At 46.0% G+C, this 21,926-nt stretch overlaps 1 protein-coding gene across 2 annotated transcripts in view; it reads right to left on the reverse strand.

The window, feature by feature from the left end:
- The window catches only part of ASAP1 (ArfGAP with SH3 domain, ankyrin repeat and PH domain 1), a 354,817-nt gene extending 333,891 nt beyond the window's left edge, over nucleotides 1-20,926 (reverse strand). The window contains exon 1 of one of the 2 annotated variants that reach the window (XM_088457891.1): nucleotides 20,775-20,926. The gene's annotated coding sequence lies outside the window, so the exon portion shown is untranslated. The remainder of the gene's footprint in view (nucleotides 1-20,774) is intronic. The other variant, XM_088457887.1, reaches the window with a different exon arrangement.
- Nucleotides 20,927-21,926: the final 1,000 nt, after the last annotated feature.

The raw sequence follows: 21,926 nt of genomic DNA on the forward strand, positions 1-21,926 counted from the left end.
TGGTTGAGATAGGGTCTGATCTTGGAAATATTTTTGAGATGGAAATGACAGGACTGCGAAAGTTTCTGGATATGTGGTTTGAAGGAGTCCAGGATAACTCCAAGACAGCACACCTTGGGACTAGATGAGATAGTTGTGCCATCAATTGATAAAGATATAGCAAGGTTATATGGGAGGGTGGGAAGACAATCAGCTCTGTCTTAGACATCCAGGAAGAGATAGCATAGAGACAGTTGGAGATACGAGTCAGAAGAGAGGGGGAGAGATCAGGGGAGGAAGGTAGATTTGAGTATCATCAGCAAAGAGATGATAATGGAGGTCAAAAGAGCTGATGAGTTCACCTAGAGAGGAAGTATAGATGGAGAATAGGAGAGGTCCAAGAACAGAACCTTGGGGAACACCTAATGTAAGAGGCTGTGGGGGGGAAGAGGAGTCATGAGAGGAAACCGAGAAAGATCGGTCAGAGAGGTAGGAGGACTGCCAGGAGAGGGCAGTGCCATGTAGACCAAGGGAGTGAAGGATATGCAGCAGGAGAGGGTGGCCCACAGTGTCAAAAGCAGCAGAGAGATCAAGGAGAATGAGCAGAGAGTAGTGGCCTTTGGATTTGGCAGCAAGGAGGTCGTTGCTGACTTTTGTGAGAGCAGTTTCAGTGGAGTGGAGAGAACGGAAGCCGGACTGAAAATGGTCAAGGAGGGAGTGGGAGGAAAGAAAGCAGTAAGGCTGTTGTAGACAATCCACTCAAGGAGTTTGGAGGCAAAAGGGAGGAGAGAGATGGGTCGGTAGTTAGAGAGAAGGTTAGGATCAAGGGTAGGTTTTTTAAGAATGGGGGTACAAGGGCATGCTTGAATGTAGAAGGAACAGTGCCTGATGAGAGGGAGAGGTTAATGAGGTGGGCAAGATGGGAGCAGGCAGGAGAGAGGTAGCAGAGGAGGCGGGAGGGGATAGGATCAAGGGTGGAGGTGGAAGGGGGGAGGACCGGATGAGGGCCATGACTTCCTCTCCAGATACAGGGGCAAAGGATGTTAGAGTTGGTAAAGTTGATGGGGAGGGGTGATCTGGGAAAGGAGGAGGTGTTCAGCTGGGGGACTGGTTGGCTAAGATGTCCTGACATGGAATCAATTAGATGTAAAGTAGGTAGCAAAGTCAAGGGCAGAGAGCAAGGAGGGGAGAGGAGGAGGGGGTGGGCAAAGGAGGGAGTTGAAAGTGGTGAAGAGATGCTGGGGATTAGAGGATTGAGAGGAGATGAGGATTTTGAAATATGACTGTTTAGAGAGGGAAAGGGCAGCACTGTAGGATGAGAGCATATATTTGAAATGGAGAAAATCTGTCTTAGAGCATGATCTTTTCCACTGTCGCTCGGCGGTTCGTGAACACTTTTGCAGGTATCTGGTGCATTTGGAATACCAGGGTTGAGGAGTAGATGTGTGAGTGTGAGTAGTGATCGCCGGAGCAACAGAGTCCAGAGCAGAAGTAAGGGAAGTATTGTATAGGGAAGCAGCTTGTTCTGGACAGGGGAGAGAGAGAATAGGGGAGAGAAGCGAGTCAAGCAGGGAAGAAAAGGAAACGGTGTTGATAGCTTCAATGTTACGCTTCGTGATGGTGGCTTTTGGAAGTAGAGGAGGAGAAGGAGAGAGGGACAGGTTAAAAGAGAGAAGGTGATGATCATAAAGGAGGAATGGGGAATTGGAGTAATCAGAGATATCACAATGGTGAGTGAAGACCAGATCAAGCGCATGGCCACTCACATGGGAGGATGAGGAGGTCCATTGGGAGAGACCAAATGAAGATGTGAAAGTGAGGAGTTTGGAGGCAGAGGATTCTGTGGGGATATCAACTGGAATGTTGAAGTTACCCAGGATAATGGAAGGAAGGTCTGAGGAGAGAAAGTGAGGGAGCCATGTAGCAAAGTTGTCAAGGAACTTTCAGGAAGGGCCAGGGAGACGGTAAATGACAGCTACTCAGAGGTGTACTGGGTGGAAGAGGCGTATAGCATGGACTTCAAATGTAGAGAATGTAAGGGATGGATCAGAGGGTATGGGTTGGTATGAGTAAATGGGGGATAGAAGGACCCCAACACTACCACCATGGCTACCCCCAGGTCGTGGGTGTGTGGGAAAAGGTGAGGCCCCCAGAGGAGAGAGCTGCAGGAAAAGTGGTGTCAGAGGGTAAAATCCAGGATTCAGTAATGGCTAGGAGATTCAGGGAGTTAGAGAAGAAAAGGTCATGGGTTGGGACCAATTTATGACAGACTGACCTGGCATTCCAGAGGGCACAGGATAGAGGGACAATCTTTGTTGGAGAGATTTGAATGAGATTACCAGGGTTGCTGTAGCATGGAGTTGAGATTAATTTGGGGGACTGAGATGAATAGAGTGTAGCGATGGTGCGGTCTCCAGTGCTAGAAGGGGAGCCAGAAGAAGGTGGGCAAGGAGGGAGATTAATGATATGTGGATGGAGGTGGGGTGAAGTGATAGGGAGAGGGGGTGGGAGGAGGGATTAGCAGTGAGGTAGTAGGACCCCAGTGGAGTGTAAGAGAATGAAAGTGGAGTAATGGGAGAAGATGGAGAGGAAGGTAAACAGAGGAGAGGAGATATGGAGAAGAGGAAATGGAAGAGACAAGGGGGAAATGATGAAGGTGGAAGCAAGGGGCAGAACAAAAGGTTAGGTAGACACTGAGTGAAGGTGGGAGTTGAAGAAAACGTGGTCATGGTAAGGATGAGGTAAACAGGGGAAGAAAAAGTTGAAAGTAAGATTGAAGAAAGAATGGAAGAGAGAGTGTAGATTTCCAGAAATGCATGTAAGAGTACAGTGTGGGAAAAGTGACTGTACAGCAAAAGTTTATTATTGAGTATTGTCTAGGAACTTGTGAACAGTTTGCCAAGAAGGGTGTCTGCAGTAATCACTGCACGTGGTGGACATACAAAGTACTGATGTCAATAAAATCTCATTGATCTATTTGTTGTCAGTGTCCAATCACTTTTTCTAGGCCACATAAAGAATCAGACTCACAGGTCGGTCATTTTCTCATTCTGCTTTACCCCAGTTGTGTGACATTGCCCGGTTGTACCGAATGCTAGGAGTGCTTATTTGCTGATCACACTAAGCTCTGTAGGGTTATTACCACAGATCAGGATAACTCGTTACAGAAATATTTAGATAAAATGGCCTGATTAGCTATAAAATCGGTGATGAGGTTTAATGTAGTGCAACTGTGACAACTAATCCTAATTTCCCAATATCCACATCCAGGCTTTAATGGAAAAGCAGTCTCTGTTTTTCATCATTGACTGTACAATAAAAATCACCCATTTGTGCATGTTAAATGCTAGTTTTACAGTCTGTGATTACCTAGGCATTATAAAGTTAAGCTAACTGTAGCAGTACTTAGCAAAAATTCATTTTAAATGTAAAAAGTGCATTATAATCACGTTACGTCAATATGACACATGCTGGTTATATTAATGCAGAAAGGAGCCGGGGGCTGCAGGTCATGGTTTGTAGGGGGGCACGTGGCCTGTTTGCCTATTGTTGATTTAGAGGTAGGAACCCTCATTAATAAAAGGAATGGTAAAGTTAAAGAAAACGGTATGCAGTCGGGAAGCTGGCGGACCTAATCCCGACAGCCAGCCTCCCGACTGCTGAATCCCGGCGAGGGTTAAATAAAAGGCATCCCGATCAAAGTGATGCCCGGCACCGAGCGTGGACAGCTGCGCAGGGGGGGGGGGAGGAACGGAGGTTTAGGTTTAGGGCTGCCGGGGGGGATTTAGGGTTAGGCACCCCCCTGGGCGGTTAGGGTCAGGCTAGGAGGAGGGAGGGTTAGGCACCCCCGTGGGGGAGGGACTTAGGGAATTGGTATGAAATACCGTCGGCCGCATGGTTCGATTCCCGTCAGCGGCAGCCCGACAGAAGCAGAGTGCGACGCAGCGGAAGCCCGACAGCGCTGGAAATCCCGATCGTGGATAGGTAAGTATCCACTAACCTAACCTAACCCCCCAAACCCTCCTTAGGGGTGCCTAACCCTAACTTCCCCCCAAGTGCCTAACGCTAATCCCCCCTCTAAGTGCCTAACCCTAACCACCCCCTTCCCCGCTGCCTAAACCTAAGTCCCCCGGGGGGGTGCCTAACCCTAAGTCCCCCCCAGGGGTGCCTAACCCTAACCATCCCTCCCCCTAGCCTAACCCTAACCCTCCTTGGGGGGTGCCTAACCCTAAGTCCCCCCCGGGAGCCCTAAACCTAACCCTCCCGCCCCGCGGCTGTCCGCTCGCGGCGCCCGGCATCACTACGATCGTGATGCCGGGCGCTGTTCTCCCGGCGTCGGGGAAATGCGGGCGTCTACATCTAGACGCCCGGCATTTCACCCTTGCCGGTATTTAGGCAATCGCCTTCCCGATTGCCTCCCGGACTTAGGGTTAGGTGGCGGGAAGGGGGGTTAGGTTTAGGCACTTAGTGGGGGATTAGGGTTAGGCACTGGGGGGGGAGGTTAGGGTTAGGCACCCCTAAGGGAGGGGTAGGGGTAGAATTAGGTTAGTGAATACTTACCTAGGGATGATCGGGATTTTCATCCTTGTCGGGCAGCCGCTGTCGGGATTTGAACCGCCGGCTAAGGGTCCGGCGGTAAATCATACCGATTCCAAAACAAAAACACCCTAGTTTTGGTTACTTGGGAGAAGAGATCTCTTACAGGTGACATAATGGTTATATACAGGTCTGTCCTCATACACCTAGCATCTATACGCCATACAGCACGTGACACCGCCAGCACGACTAAGATGCTCCGATAGGGGTACCATACCATAGTATTCCTATACTTTTGCCTATCAGTCATATTGCAAACGCAGCAAAACCCTACTCACAGTGTACTAGAGACAGGGGTTAGAGGGGGAGTAGGAGTGGGTACTAATAACCCGAGCCCAGGTTTGATGGAGGGGCTTGGCGGTGGTCCGGTTATGCTGCCCTCCCCCCCTCCCCCTTTACCTGTCAGCAGCAGCAATTTGGGAGCAATTATAGCCCGCTTGCGTTCAACTCTGCGTCAATATTGTTATGATGATCTTTTATTAATATAAAATGTATCCCATCATTCCTTCCCTACACGTGTACTGTGCTGCTGTCTGACGCATGGGGAGCAGCACAAATATATTTTTAATCTGTTCTTTTCCTCCTGTGAACTGTGTAGCTCTTGGTCCATGAGTTGTATTGTTGTAAAACCTCTGGAAAGGAGAAGTGCAGGATCAGCAGACGAGGCGTAGACATTGCACTATCCAGCTGGCGAACATCTGCTCCGGGGCTACCCCCTACCCGCTGGTCATCGCTCTCCCCATCTCCCCTGCGTCAGTAACACTCTGGTAATTACACAGAGACAGGATATTCTTACACACAAAAGAGGAGGGCGCAGAACAGTCACAGGACCCTCACGCCACTTTTCCTTCCTCTCATGTCTTTCTGTAAAGAGCGTTTCCTGCTGCTGTCACTGAACCTTTCCACTGACAATAGCACATTGCACAGGCTGTCTGCTCCCCAGATCACATTGCAGTCAGTGAATATCATGTAAACAGCTTTTGCATTGGACACGAAGGCTGTATGCACTATGCAGCATCCTATGGAGAGGGAGCCTGTTCTATGCACTAATTCCCTATTTTTCCATGATATTATTGTTTTCTTCATGGCATGTTTAAAGTTCTTTTTCCTGGATGAAGAAATAGATTATCTGTGAGAGTTGTGTGACGGCCTCTGCATATTTGTCATAATCCGGAGGATTTAAAAGGGCAGCTAAAATTAAAATACAAGCTGGTTTATAGACACTTATAAATATGTATGAGAAAGTGGGGATAGATATCCTATACAGCAGTCTTCTTTTATATATGAGAACTTGTAAGTTAAATGATCTTTTACACAGTTGCCCTCCACAGTTTAATATATAATTAGTGCTGGATCACTGGTACAGGCGACCCGGGACCCCCACACATGGTGCTCTCCCACCACATAGCTCCTATACCCTATTGAGGCACAATAATGTGTGTAGGGGGCCTTCATCAGTTAGTTGCCCCCCTGTAAACCTTTACTCCTATATAATACAGCTTCCCCTATTATCCGATATACAGTATAGCCTTCTTGTGTATACAGGCCCCCAATGTCAAATATATAGTACTCATTCCTGGTGTATATTATTGTATCATTTGACCACTCATCCCATTATCTGTCATTATGATATCCCTCCCTGCCCCCATCTCCATTGTCTGATTTTTGTTATAGCCACCAATATAGTCTGATAGGTTGTATACATTGGATACAAACGTTGTGCGTGCTACCTGGGAGCAGAGTCACTTGCAGTTAATCTTTGAAAACTCTGGCAACCAAACAACGGAGAGAGAGAGAGGCAGCAACTGTAACATTGTTGCTAATTAGATCAAAGGATGCTTCCAACAATAACACCAAAACTGATCCTGCTACATCTGTACAGTGGAGGCAGTGCATGTGGGAGGACAAGGCTGAAGAGGAGTCCCATTTCCCATTTTAAAAGTCTATCTTGCAATGTTTCACCCCATTGTAAGGTTTTGTCATGTTAGTGCGGAGGTGCTTCTCTACCTTACATGATACAGGAGAGTGGGAGGGACAGACTCAGTGACCTATCAGTTGCCATGGTGAAACTTCTCCTTAATAGCTTTGTAAACGTAGGAACAAAGGCCCTCATTCAGAGCCGCTCGTAAGCGGCCGCTCGCTCGTTCTGACCAATGTTCGCACATCTGCGCATGCGTACGGATTTTAATACGCATGCGCGAACCAGTCAGTGCGGCCGAAAATCGTTTGTTTGCTATATAGCGAATGCCTGCTATTTTGAGTGACAGAGGGAGGCGTATGTGGGTGGTAACAGGGGAATGTGCTTGAAAACGGGGGTGTGGAATTAGATCGCAGGCGTGCTTAAAGGTCAAAACGGGCGTTTTAAGGGAGTGCATAATTAATACAGCAGCGTCATTAACCACGTCACTTGGTTTTTTTTTACTCCGAACTGCTCGCAAAATAGCGGTTGAAAAAACCAGCCAGAAGAATAGCGAGCAGTTCATACGCTGCTCAATGTACTCGATTAATCCAATAAATAGTGGACATGACGTAGGATGCGAGCGGCCAGGGGGTGTTTTTTTCAAAATTACAACCGCAAGTTTTGCTCGCTCGTTCAGACTTAGAGGCATGAACAGACCGCAATTAGCGAACGGGTCATTTGAATAGCCACCCCTTGTTTTAGAACGAACGACCGCAAATAGCGAGCGGCTCTGAATCAGGCCCAATATTTTTAAAGGATTGGTGAGGAGTAACGCTGAGGTAGTGATGCGTGTCTTGCCTAGAAGTACCCGGCACACTGCTAAGTGTGTTCTTGCTGTAGTCCTTCCAAAACCCTCCCTTACTATCTTGTTTCCTGTCATCCCTGCTGATTGCAATAACAATAACCACCCCCTGGTCCGACGCCCATGCCCAAGATCAATATAATGGGGAAGAAAATTAAAGTAATTTTATTTTCCCCAAATAATCTAAATGTACTGTAGTCATTAATTTCAATGGTCAAAATTCAACATTATAGTGCATATACTATTTTGTGACATGACCCAGAGTTTATGGAAGTTCATGGATTTGCGGCCCGCCATTGCAGGTCTACAAAACAAATAAAATAAAGAAATGGGAGCGCTCAGACACGGCTGCTTATTTAAAACTTGTTTTTACTTGCTAAAAATCAACATTGAAATACATTAGACACATGGACAGTGGATGAAAAGATGCCGTAATATAAATATACTCAATTTATCTCATTTGAACAATATTGCACATAGCCACCAATATGTAGCACGACATAAGCAATATTAATTAAGTCAGCTAAAAATAGATTAAATAGTAAAGCGCAAGGTGATGGTTAAAAGCTTGGTATGTCAGTATTTGTAAGTTCATGCATGCATAGACGAAAGTTACTAATAAACCAGCTGGAATTGATGTTAGTAATAAAGTCCAGCACTCCAGTAGATTAGAGCTTAATCCACAGAACGTAGGTACTGCTTAGAACCACAATTTAATTATAAGATAGTCTTTACCTCTACCTTTGGCCAGGTAGGATGATACTCGTGGTCTAAAGCAAACCTTACCTCTACGCTCGTGACGGGGAGGAATTGAGTGAGCTTAACTGACAGCCAGCAGCCTTATGTGGAGACTTGCTGACAATGTGTACCCGGTAATGGGCAGTGCCGAGTCCCAGCGCAGAGGGACCTCCGTTCCCAATTCATGGCCCGTCCAATAGACCCGGGTAGGAGCAAACTGGTGGGCATCTGTTGTGTGGTACATCCTAGCGGGTACCGGAGTCAAGCTCGCAACTTAGGTATTTTGCGTTCCACCTGCATTTTAGTGATGACAGACCCGCTGACGCGTTTCTCCGCCCACGTGCGGCAGTTTCTCAGAGGGAGTCTACAAAACTATATATCTCTTGTTTGCAGGGCATGCTGGGATGTGTAGCTCTACAGCTAGGGGCCGCTTCTTGCTCACGCCTGGGTTAGACCCATGAATGCGACTGTTTATGCTTATTTGCCTAGTCTTTCGAAATGTCCAGTAGTGTTCAGAACTTTGAAGACTGCTCCTGGGTTCAAGAAGCATAGGCCAGCCTCCTGGGTGACACTCACTCCCCCATTGGAGTGGAGGGTCAGAGGTCTAGATGACGGATTTTGCTGCAAATCGCATCATTTTGGTCCAGCCTCCTACTGCACCGTGGCGCAACCCCCTTCCACCCCAACCCCACTTGAACTTCTCTGGGGTCTCCCACTCCGGCAAACATATACTTACTCCAGCATTTAATTTTAATTACATCACCACTTTTTGTCTCTGCACAATATGAATGTTATAGGCGAACATTAGGAGCCAGCATTCCGAAATCCTCCTACACTTACAATAGGGCACCTTTTACGCTCTTCAAATACCATTTAACAGAAAAAGCATTTCTAGACTTATTACGAGTAAGGGGATATCCTATTAGCCGCGATAACGACACGTTTTCTCCAGAGAAAACTTTTCGGACCGTTCTCCCGAATTTGCACGCTTGTGTGCTCCCGTTTATCGTAATATCCTATTGCAAAACCGGAGGTAACCAATTTGCACGATAATTCTTTCAGGAAATACAGGCGATAGGTACAGGTGAAAATGGGGAAATCAACCTCTACCCCAAAAAAAGGTAAACTAAGGTAGGGTAATGGTATAGAAGTGTGTTAGTGGCCATAATCCAAGAGTTTAGGGTTCTTAAAATTGTGTCAAATGGCTGTTATTTGCATGTTTCTCTAACAGTGAAAAAATTATAGAATGCAATGTTTTTTGGCCAAAATAAATGCTGTAGTTAAATCAGGGGTACATTGGGTGTAAGTATATTTTTGTGTCATTATAGGGCATTTTGAAAAATACACCTGTCACAGCCATACAGCAGCCCCTTATACCTGTCCCACTACTTTAAACCCATTTTCCAACACTTTTCATCCCATAATTATTGGCCAAATTAAGCTAATTAAAAATTTTATCTTGCCTAATTATTCTTTAAGGAGGGTGTCCCGGTGGTTCTGCATAAAGTCCCAACATTTTTACCCGAATATAGGTGGTGAAAAGAAATTTGCGATAATTCCTACAGTACAGTGTACCAGTTTTTGCATATGCCAAAACTGTGGCTAACATTATGGCCCGATAACCATTTTTGGAGAAAAGTTTTCACTAGTGAAAACTTTGCGAAGAAAAAAAAATGGGTTATCTGGACTAATTGGATACTCCCCTAAATATAATAAAAACAATAAAAAAAAATTACAGATATATTACAGACAGGCCCAATGTCCCCTCACTCTCATGTCTTTTTGATCCACCTTGGGAGGACAATACCCAAACCCTTGCACTCCAAACTGACCAGATTTCTCCAAAATTGCTCCTGCACTGCTGAATGCCTGTGGAGGAAGTCACACTGTGTTGTTGACTTTCTTCACTTCAAATGATTTCTCTCATGCTATTGTTCAGCCCTCACACTAACCAAAAATTAGGGCTCTTATCTTCTAAAACCCCACCCCAGTGGTTTTTTTCGAAAACTCATTTCTCTGCCCCACTCCTCTCACCCTCTGACTGTACGAGGCAGGATATATACTCATGCCAAGCCCGTCCCCCAATCATTCCCCTTCAGCTTCCCCACTGGGGAGGAAATTCATTGTCTTTCCCTTGATCCTGTTACCTCCTCCTCTCTTTCCCCCCTTAACTTCTGCCTACCCCGCACCAACCTGTTCAACTTTTCTGGCATTTTCTCTCCTCCTACAAGCATGCCTTGCTTTCCCCATCCTTTAAAAACCTTTGCCTCACCCTAACCCTTTGTCAAACTATCATCCAATCTCTCTATCCATTCACCTCTAAAACGCTTGTTTGGCTTGTCTGCATCCACCTCTCCACCTTTCTCTTTGCCTAACTCCCTTCTTGACCCCCTCCAGTCTGGCTTTCAACCATTCCACTCTACAAAAACTACCCTGACTAGTTATCAATGGTCTCCTCTTCACTACATAAAAGAGTCACTCATCTGTCCCCATCCTTCTTGACCAGTCTATGACCAACATTTACTTCTTTGCTCTCTTCACTAACACGGTCTCAAGGACTCGGTCCTTTTTGGGTTTACCTCCTAACTCTATAGCCATTCCTTCTCAAGCTGGGTACACACTTTTACGATTGCAGGCTGATCGGGTAAAACTGTCCCGATCAGCCATGCAGTCTGGCCCCAGTGTGATGCCCTGTCAGCCGCATACACACTGTGCAGACATAGCACAGTGTGTACGGGCTTCTATGGGAACGGGAGGTCGAACCGATGAATATTAAACTGTACATAAGATGCGACCTCCTGATCCTGACCGTCGCAGGGGCGTTAAAAGCCATTTATCGGCTAACAGGGTACACACCTATACAATCCAATGGCCATTCTCTCGATATTGGATGAACGGCCCAATGATTGTATAGGTGTGTACCCAGCTTAAGTCACAATCTCCACCCTTGCCCCTCCTCCCGCTCCTTGTAGTTGCCCCTCAAGGCTCAGATCTAGGCCCCCTACTCTTTTCACTTTACACATCCTCACTTAGTGAAATTATTAGCTCTTTTGGTCTTCAGTACCATTTTTATGCTGATGACACCCAAATCTTCCTGTTCTCCCCTGACATCTCCCCTTCCCTCCTATCAAGCATTTCAAGCTGTCTATCCATTATCTCCTCTTGGATGTCTCAATGCTTTCTCAAGCTTAATATGTCCAAGAATGAGATCATTGTCTGCCACCCCTCCTCATCTGTCATTCACCTTTGACAACATGACCATCTCCACAGTTCAAGTCTGCTGCTTGGGATCTATTATTGACTCCTTTATCTCTCATTGACTTCCTATATTCAGTCACTTACAAACTTCCATCTCCAGAACATTGCTAGAATTCATCCTTTCCTTTCCATCGACAGTACCAAAACACTTATCCATCCCCTCATCTAGTCTCAACTATTGCCACCTTCTTCTCTCTGGTCTTCCCCTCTACCTCTTCTCTCCCCTTCAGTCTCTCCTTAATGCTGCTGCTAAATTGACCTTCCTTTCATGCAGATGTGTCTCTCTGCCTCCCCTCTCTCTGCCGGTCTCTTCATTGGCTCCCTATATTCTGCAGTAGCTACTTTAAACTCCTCAACCTTATTTCCATACACACCCACTCCCATTCTCTCCAGTCAGCCGGTGACCTCCAATTCTTCTCCCCATTGATTATCACTTCTTGCTACATACGCCAAGACTTCTCCTACACTGCCCCTAACCTGTGGAATGCTCTCCCTCATTCTATCAGATTCTCCCCCCAACATCCATTGCTCCAAACGCTCAATCAAAACGTACTTATTTACCATAGCCTACCTGATCTCTGCTGGATCCAGCTCCTTCCATTTACCTTTTAGAATGTGTGCCCTTGTATTATCCGATCCCTTTGGTCCATTACCTCACCCAATAGGCATACATTATTACTAGGCCTACGTGTGTAATTATGTATATTTGTCATTCTGTTACTTTGTTTACCCCATTTTGTATCTTTGCTGTACGGAATTTGTGGAGCCTTAGAATACAGGTTAATAAAAATAATCTTTTTATAAGAAAAATGGGAAAGTTTGAATAAATATAGGAGGTGATCCTAAATCGTTAGCAGGGTGAACGCCATAGTGACTTTTATTTACCATTTGTACTGCACATTCGCAGGTAAAAATTTGCAGCCCTGCAATGTGAAAGTTCCAAAAATGTGGGTGTGCCTAGGAATAGAAAGCCTCTGTGTTGCACTTTGCAGCTTAATTACCGTATGGTGAATATTGCAAACCGCTGACTTTTGATGGTTTTGCTCTAGTATTTTTAAAGGCATTACACTGTGGTGCTGATTCAGACCTGCTCGCAAGCGCTATGCGCTCGCAAGCGGGTCGATGTTTGCCCCCTGCGCATGCGCCGCCTCCGGCGCTCGCATGCGCGAGACCCCAAAACGGGGCGAGATGCCCAAAACGGGGCAGCTGTCGATTGTGATTGACAGCTCGCCACGTTTTGGAGGCGGGCAGGGGGGGTGCCAAAGGAACACCTGCCATTTGTGGGAGGCACCACTGACATCACCAGTGATGTCAGTGGTGAGCTTCCTACTCTATTTAGAGCAGGAAGCTTACTGGGGCTTGCGGGAACGAGACCCTACCACAAGGGTCTCATCGCAAGCCCCGATGGTCGCGACCATCAAGTGGCCGCTCACAAAAGCTGTGGGTGGTCACCCACAGCTTAGCGAGCGGCCAGGAGGCTGACACACACACAAAAAAAGCCACCCTAATTCAGAGCGAGCGCTCTGAAAGAGCGTCCGACTCTGAATCAGGCCCTTTGTATTGGTTATTAAAAACGCCACATGGTAAATAATCCCCACAGTATCGGAAAAAAGAAAGTTTTTAATACTTTTGTGGTACAGAACATTGTGACTGGATAAACTTAGTCCCGAGTGCTCTGGAGTGGGCTTACTTCACCACTGGTGGCATATACAGAATTCCCTTTTATAGTCAGCTGCTGCCTGACACTGACACGTTAACCGGAGTCCTAAGAGTTTAATTTGTTGCCATCTCCAGGCTCCACCTCCTGGAACCACCTACAGTATTCTTGGTATGTGTGCGGTAGTGTAACTGCTGCACCTTCTGGATAATGACGGCTTATTCCCCAATGGTCACTTATACCCCTTTTACACCAGAGCAAAAACCCGGGTTATTGCTGAGTCTACCCGGGTCGCAGTTCAGTGTTAAAGGGTCCCTGATAAATAACCCGGGTCAAGTGACCCAGCAATCCAACCCAGGTAGCTACCAGGGTCGGACCCAGGATGGACCTGGGTAATGGTGCAGTGTAAACGAAGCAACCCGGATTATCTGACCTTGGTCATGCCTAAAATGTGCTGATTGGTGGCTGTGGAGCAGTCACCTCCCACTTTTTATGACCTCACAAGTTTAGCAGGGCAGACACAGGTTCAGTGTGAAAGGGGCTGACTTGAGAATAACCCAGATCGATGGTGCTGTGTAAACGGTGTCTGACCTGGGTCTGACCTGGGTTGGACTCATCTCTGAAAACCCAGGTCGGACCTGGGTTTTTGGTGTAAAAGAGGTATTATACTCTTTTCATTCATACAGCAAAAACCTGGGTTTTTGGTCGTAAACTTGCATTAACCCAGGTTTTTATTATGTGTGAACAGAAACGACCCTGGTCGAAGTCCCGGGTCTATGACCCCGCTATATACCAGGGTTTTTCCCAGGCGCAACCCAGGTAGCCTCTAGTGTGAAATGAATCATACTTGCTGACTATCTGGCTGCCCCTTCCGGGAGGGAGCAGCCAGATCGGCATGACTGGGGGGGGGCGTGGCCAGCAAACGGGGGCGGCCAGGTGACGAGTTTTTGTGGGTGGGGCATGGGACGGAGCTACACAATCACGTCATTTTGGCCCCGCCCCGCTACACACTGCCGATATTACAGGCAGTGTGAAGCAGGTGGCGGGGCCAAAATGACGCAATTCCATGTGAATCGCGTCACTGCCGTCCCCCGCTGCGGGGGCTTTACATGTAATTGAGGGGGGATAGGAGGGGTCATCGGCAGCCGGGAGCCTTCCCGGGAAGTCAGCAGCGGCACCAGATTTTCGGGAGGCTCACGACCAAATCTGGAGGGTAGGCAAGTATGGTGTGAATGCATCCAACCCAAGTTTTTAGACCTGGGTTTTTAGAAAACCTTCTCATTGGTTGTTCCATGCACCTGCTGATGACATCAACTGCAGTCACCCAGACCACATGACTGGGGAGCAAAGGAATTTAAGTGTGTATTATTTTTTGCTCAACTTTTTTATGTGAAAATTTGTCTTTGTATAGACCGCAACTTTCTAGAGGCTATATTCATAATTTTCTTATATTGTAATGTAAACATTTATTGGTTTTCAATAAAAAAAAACATTGGAAATAAACAAACTTGTGGTATTTACTCTAAAAATGCAAATTTTTATATTATGTCATTACTGCGAACAAAAAAAAAATATGTATCCCCTTTAAATCCACACCAAATTCCAGGGCAGACCCAGGTTTAGTGTGAACATATCCGACCCTGAACTTTCCCGGGTCTCAGGTATAGTGTAAAAGGGGCAGGGAAATTCCTGGGTCGTATGTCTGAAAGTGATACTACTGTGAGAGAGTTCTGCTTTTGTAGCGAGCGGAGGGTGAGCTTGTGGGCACTAGATACAAGCAGATGCAGGTGTCTTGGAAGCAATTAGATGTTTATTAGCTTTAATTAAATGTCATGAAAACGAGACGCTACGCGCTTTTTGAGCTTGCAGAGCTCCTTTTTATTTAGTTAAAAATACTTTACACTCGGTAGCCCCAAAGTGTTTTAAATTAGTCCGTGGAAGCATGCATTGCACAAGTACATACACCTGGCAGGATTTGTGTACCCTCTACCCCAACCTCCCTCCAAGACTTGCCAGTGAAAAAATGTTCAAACCTTTTCACTCCCTGGCGATGATCATGTCCGTGTATGACATCATCACAAGCAACGGCAGTTATTTACTTTTGTTTAGTTTTTCCGAAGTTATGGAATTCAGGAGAAAAAAAATCTGAACCTGCATTAGGATTTGTTGCTTGAGAACAGGTGAGCCAATCAACATGCTTAAACTTAGCTGAATGTCTAGCAAAAGCCGAGCACTATAGGTATCATGATCCCATAGCAAATATTGATAATACCATGCAAAAACTGAAATTGATGGGATAAACTCTGAACTGAGGGCCTGATTCAGAGCTGAACGCTCAACCAGAGAGCTCGCTCTGAATCAGGGCCCTCCTACCTTTTTTTGGACGCTCGCATAGCTGTGGGTGTCCATGATGATGGTCGCGATGGTCTTGACCATCGCGACCATCGGGCTTGCGACGGAGACCCTGCGGTAGGGTCTCGCTGCCGCAAGCCCTGGAGTGATTTTGGCTCTATCAGAGCCAAAATCACTCCCACTAACATCACTAGTGATGTCAGTGGGGCCGGCTTGAGACGGTAGGCGTTCCCATGGGAACGCCCCCGTCTGGTAGGCATGCCCCCGGCACGCCCACCAAAGGGAGCGTGCTGTCAATCAACATCGACAGCACGCCCCCTTTAGTGCAAGACCTGGAGCGATGGTGAGCCCGTCGCTCGCCTGGTCTCGCGCGTGCGCACGGCGGAGCTCCCTCCGTCGTGCGCATGCGCAGTGGGGAACATCGACCCGCTTGCGAGCGTCCTGCCGCTCGCGAGCGGGTCTGAATGACCCCCTGAACTCCATAGCATCTCCCCTGTGCCCCCAGGTTCTCCTACAATTGCACAATAAGCTTTCCCTGTATGTGTCTTACAAGCAGGAAAAGAGATTGCTTACTAAATAGTACTTTGTACATCCGAGGTTAATAGATGTTTGTTGTAAATGGCTAAGTACGATTTCCCAGGATACTTTGTAAAAAGCCATCAATGCAATTTACTACGATTACTTGCATAGATGTTTGTAAATTATATCAGCATAAAGAGTAAACAACGCAGACAAGTCCTAGGTACTTGCTAAAGATTCTTTGCCATTTAATTCTGAAGAACAGAGTTCAGCTTCACCTGAAACATTCTACAGTGAGGGGCGTATTCTATTCTGAGCGGTGCCGCCAGACGCCGCTGCGAGGTATTATCGTCTCATTCTCATACTGCAGGCAATCTGATTCTGACTCGGATGCAAGTGGAAATGGAGACAGATCTTGTGGATTTCAGGGCCTGATTCAGACCCGGTCGCAAGCGCTGAACCCTCGCAACCGAGTTGATGTTTGCCCACTGGGCATGCGCACGACGGAACCGGCTCCGTCGTGCGCATGCGCGAGACCCAGCTAGCGACGGGTGCTCAGTCACTCCGGGTCTCGCACCAAAGGGGGCGAACTGTCGATGGTGATTGACTGGTGGGCAGGGGGGTGGCTGGCCAAACGGAGGCGTTCCCGAAGGAACGCCTGCCATTTGGGGGCGGCCCCACTGATATCATTAGTGATGTCAGTGGGAGAGCTTCCGGCTCTATTAGGGCCAGAAGCTCTCTGGGGCTTGCGGCCACGAGACCCTACCACAAGGGTCTCATCGCAAGCCCGATGGTCGCGATGGTCTTGACCATGGCGACCATCAACCTGGCCACTCGCAATAGCCGTGAGTGGTCACCCACAGCTATGCGAGCGGCCAGGAGGCCGATCAAAACAAAACCGCCCTGATTCAGAGCGAGCGCTTGTTCAGAGCGTCCGTCTCTGAATCAGGCCCTCAGTTCACTGTGCCTGCGCCAAAGTACGAGATCGGTAACTGCACATGCACCAGATCAGGAACACAGACCGAGACCGCTACTGCGTGTTCCAAATAGTAAGTTCAACACTTTCTATTTGCAACTCTTAAACTACCTACAGGGTCCTTCTGACTCCTAACCCTATTTAAGGATAGGTAAAATAGGAGAAGAAATCCCAAGTCTCCCCTGGCTCCTGGCTCCTAAAGACAAAAATGGTATCAAACTAGTAAGCTGTCGGTATTATAACTACATCTATTTGTGCAGGTGCTACCACAGTCTTGAGGCCCTGGAATGCGTTTTGTCTTGGTCCACACCTCAGAGTTACCTACCCTCCCGCATTAAGGTGGGATCTCCCACTACCCTGCAAAGTAGCCGGAACTGTCATTTCTCTAACAGATGACACTTGGGAGCTGATTGGCTGGAGCACCATTTATCATACACAGTGACTTTTATCACTCGTTTTGGTGATAAAACTCGGTAATAAAGGAGCACCTGTGAGTTTTACAGATCACTACAGTTTCTACCACATCTATTCATGTCACAGTGCCACGGGAGAGGGGAGGAAAGGAGAGGGGGGGAATTCTATTTTTTGTGTGTGTGTGTGACCGTGTGTGTATCTACTAATGTTAATGTGTGTGTGTAACTGTGCGAGTGTGACTGTGTGTGTATCTATTAATGTAACTGTGCGAGTGTGACTGTGTGTGTACTATCTATTAATGTAAATCTGTGTGTGACTGTGTGTGTATCTATTAATGTAAATCTGTGTGTGACTGTGTGTGTATCTATTAATGTAAATCTGTGTGTGACTGTGTGTGTATCTATTAATGTAAATGTGTGTGTGCAACTGTGTGTGTGTTTGTGTGACTGTGTGTGTGTGTGACTCTGTATCTATTAATGTAAATGTGTATTTGTGGAGAGGATCTATTAAAGTGAATGTGTGTGTGTGGAGAGGATCTATTAATGTGAATGTGTGTGTGTGGAGAGGATCTATTAACGTGAATGTGGTGGGAGCCTATTCGTGTGTGTGGAGTGGATCTCTTAATGTGAATGTGTGTGTGGAGGGGATCTATTAATGTTAATGTGTGTGGAGGAGATCTATTAATGTGAATGTGTGTGGAGGGGACTATTAATATGAATGTGTGTGTGGAGGGGATCTATTAATGTGATTGTGGGGAGAATCTATTCATGGGTGTGGAGTGGATCTATTAATGTGAATGTGTGTGTGCAGGGGATCTATTAATGTGACTGTGTGTGTGGAGGGGATCTATTAATGTAAATGTGGGGGGATCTATTAGTGTGTGTGTGTAGTGAGATCTATTAATGTTAATGTGTGTGTGGAGGAGATCTATTAATGTGAATGTGGGGGGAGTCTATTCGTGTGCGTGGAGTGGATCTATTAATGTGAATGTGCGTGTGGAGTGGATTTATTAATGTGAATGTGTGTGTGCAGGGGATCTATTAATGTGAATGTGTGTGGAGGAGATCTATTAATATGAATGTGTGTGTGGAGGGGATCTATTAATATGATTGTGGGTGAGGATCTATTAACGTAAATGTGGGAGGGGGATCTATTAGTGTTAATGTGTGTGGAGGGGGATCTATTAATGTAAATGTGTATTTGTGGAGAGGATCTATTAATGTGAATGTGGGGGGAATCTATACGTGTGTGGAGGGGATCTATTAACGTGAATGTGTGTGTGGAAAGGATCTATTAATGTGATTGTGGGGAGAATCTATTCATGGGTGTGGAGTGGATCTATTAATGCGAATGTATATGTGGAGGGGATCTATTAATGTGAATGTGTGTGGAGGAGATCTATTAATGTGAATGTGTGTGTGGAGGGGATCTATTAATGTAAATGTGGGGGGATCTATTAGTGTGTGTGTGTAGTGAGATCTATTAATGTTAATGTGTGTGTGGAGGAGATCTATTAATGTAAATGTGGGGGGATCTATTAGTGTGTGTGTGTAGTGAGATCTATTAATGTGAATGTGTGTGTGGAGGGGATCTATTAATGTAAATGTGGGGGGATCTATTAGTGTGTGTGTGTAGTGAGATCTATTAATGTTAATGTGTGTGTGGAGGGGATCTATTAATGTGAATGTGACAGGGGGAGATTGAGTATTAATGTTAATGAGGCAGGGCAGGCCTATATTAATGTCAGTGGGGGAGCTATGGTGTCAGCTAATAGGAATACATACGCCCATAGGTGGAGCTAGACACGCCCATTGGGTGGAGCAGACCACGCCCCCAAGAACCATGCTGCTCGCAGCACATTCTACAGCCATCTGCAATTTCCCTCAAAGTGGTTTTCAAAAGTAGGCAAGTACTGTATGCCACACCTCTGCTTCAAGTCATGTATGTCAGGGATTTCTCAATGAAGACTTTCCGAGCACTAAGGGTGAATTTATTAAAGGGCGGAAAGCACTTTGATTATTCTATACGTCTTTTTCTCACTTCAAATGGTCACAGCCTGCGCTAACCATGGGCGCCGATATGGAGGAAGGAGGTGGGTACAAAGTGCCCAGGCCTGCCAAAGGAGGCGTAACCATGCCAGCAGTATTGAGCCACACCCCCACTAGAGTCACATGTCTCACTGCACATGGCCCCGTAACTGTCTGCTTGCCCCCTAAATTCTAAAATATGCCAGGCAGTCCGCGGTAGAACCCTAGTACTGTAATAAACTCACTAATTTTCATCCCTGCATCAGAGCACAGGAGAACTAATGGCAGCAAAGTTATCTGCCTCCATTCCCTAGATTAATACATTTTCAGAATATAAATAATGATTACAAATAAATGATGCCTCACTTTGATTATTCAATTATTTGGTATTTCTAATCTCTTTCTTTGTGCTCTACCTACTTGTTTTATGCTACGGTGACAATTTAAAATTGCAGCCTACACACAGAATGATATTGCCAACAGTCCGACGGATTGGAACGATAAATCAGCAACAATGTTCCGTGCGTATGCACGATGTCGTGCATTGCGCGCATCTGTGGTGTCGTCCGTCGCTTTGCCTGATTTGTCTGCATGTTCAAAAGATCAGGCGAATCAACTGTCGATTCCATGCAGCGTTATGGGGGTGGAGGCTGGCATATTGGGCGGTCGGGCACCGGATCGACCCGTGTAGTAGGGACCGCCCCATATGTCGGCCCTCGGATCGTCAGTCGCATCGGTGGGTACACATTGTACCGTGTGTACACACCCTTAGTACTGATGTTGTAGTGGATTGTAATTTCCTTAGGATAGGACTCTCTCTTTGCTCCCGAGATCTTTTAGTTTAATCTCGCTGATCATTTTGTACTTTTTAAGCATGATTTTTTTTCTGTGCTTTTTCTATAAACCTTTTAGATCAGTAACTCTATAACAGTGTGTAAGCAAGACCATCCATACAGATGCACATCATGCATATACGGAGACACTGCGTGTTACTGTATACAGTTCTAGGAAAGGCATCAATTATCATCTATTGTGTAATAGTTAGTTATTACAATTTACTACACAAATTCTTTCTTTAAAAATTAACAAACAGTGAAATATATAATTAATATACTGCAAAATACATGTATTTAATGTCCCCTCTCCCCCTAACGGGATTTACGAAACACACCAGCAACCAAAATAACTATGTATTAAAAGTTACTTAGAGTGCAAGCTCTGTGGCACAGGAATTTTGTTTTCGCTCCCCATTTCATTCCATTGTCCCTGAAGGCTGAATGAATAGCATACAATGGAATAGCATACCCATATGTTTTACATTTCATTGAGATGATATATAGTGCAGCGCTCCACATTACAGGCACGCTGTGCAGCATTCCAGATAATGCTGGTTACCGCTCTCGTTAAACATCTACTTATCATCAGATCCCTACACAGTCCAGAAACATTTGAAAGTTTAGACAATAGTAACCACGACTTATACAGAGAGACCTTACCAGGTTACTTTCAGCTCCAATTCCCATTCCAAGGTTCTGCCCCAGATGACAATCCATTATTCCATGGTCCAGCAGAAAATAAAATACGTTCACACACCGAGCAACAGGATACGACTGTTATTTTGTAATCCAGCAAAGCACAGGATAATACCACATATATAATATATATATATATAGATATATAATAGTGATGCTATCTGTTGTAACAATCCAGAGAATTCCTGGGAATGAGACCTTGCATCTATTGAGCGTCCTCTCCTCTGAGCACACGCTGGAAGAGAGCAGGAAGGGAATACTACCATGTGAGAGAGAGAAGGAAAGCCAGCCTTTTGGAAAGCCCTAGGGTTCAGAGCACGGATTTCAGGAAATCTATAGAGTTCAACAGGAAATCTGAAGACTGTGCTCACATTCCTCAATGTGGGGAGATACAGGACTCAGGAAATACATCTCTGCTTACAGTAAAGCGTCCTGTTGACCCGGGACTGTATCCATCCCGTGTATCCCAATATCTGCTATTGGTGATAGAATATTGATCTGCAGGAATGACCACTCCAGCGGTGATGGAGGAGGCTTAAAACTGAGATTTAGGGGCCTATTTATTAACGTGTTTTATCATTCACAACGAGTGATAAAACTTGTTGCGTATGATAAATGGTGCTCCAGCCAATCAGCTCCCAACTGTCATTTTTAAAACAGATGACAGTTGGGAGCTGATTGTGAGTGATAAAACTCGTTCTGTATGATAAATGGTGCTCCAGCCAATCAGCTCCCAACTGTCATTTTGATAAACAGATGACAGTTGGGAGTTGATTGTGAGTGATAAAACTTGTTGTGTATGATAAATGGTGCTCCAGCCAATCAGCTCCCAACTGTCATTTTGAAAAACAGATGACAGTTGGGAGCTGATTGTGAGTGGTAAAACTCGTTGCGTATGATAAATGGTGCTCCAGCCAATCAGCTCCCAACTGTTATTTTTCAAACAGATGACAGTTGGGAGATGATTGTGAGTGATAAAACTTGTTGTGTATGATAAATGGTGCTCCAGCCAATCAGCTCCCAACTGTCATTTTTCAAACAGATGACAGTTGGGAGCTGATTGGGGGGCCTATTCATTAAACATTAAAATTCAATGGAGATAATTAGCTTTAGAAC

The sequence above is a fragment of the Taudactylus pleione genome, unplaced genomic scaffold, assembly GCF_031769625.1.
Source record: "Taudactylus pleione unplaced genomic scaffold, aTauple2 ptg000791l, whole genome shotgun sequence".
NCBI lineage: Eukaryota > Metazoa > Chordata > Amphibia > Anura > Myobatrachidae > Taudactylus > Taudactylus pleione.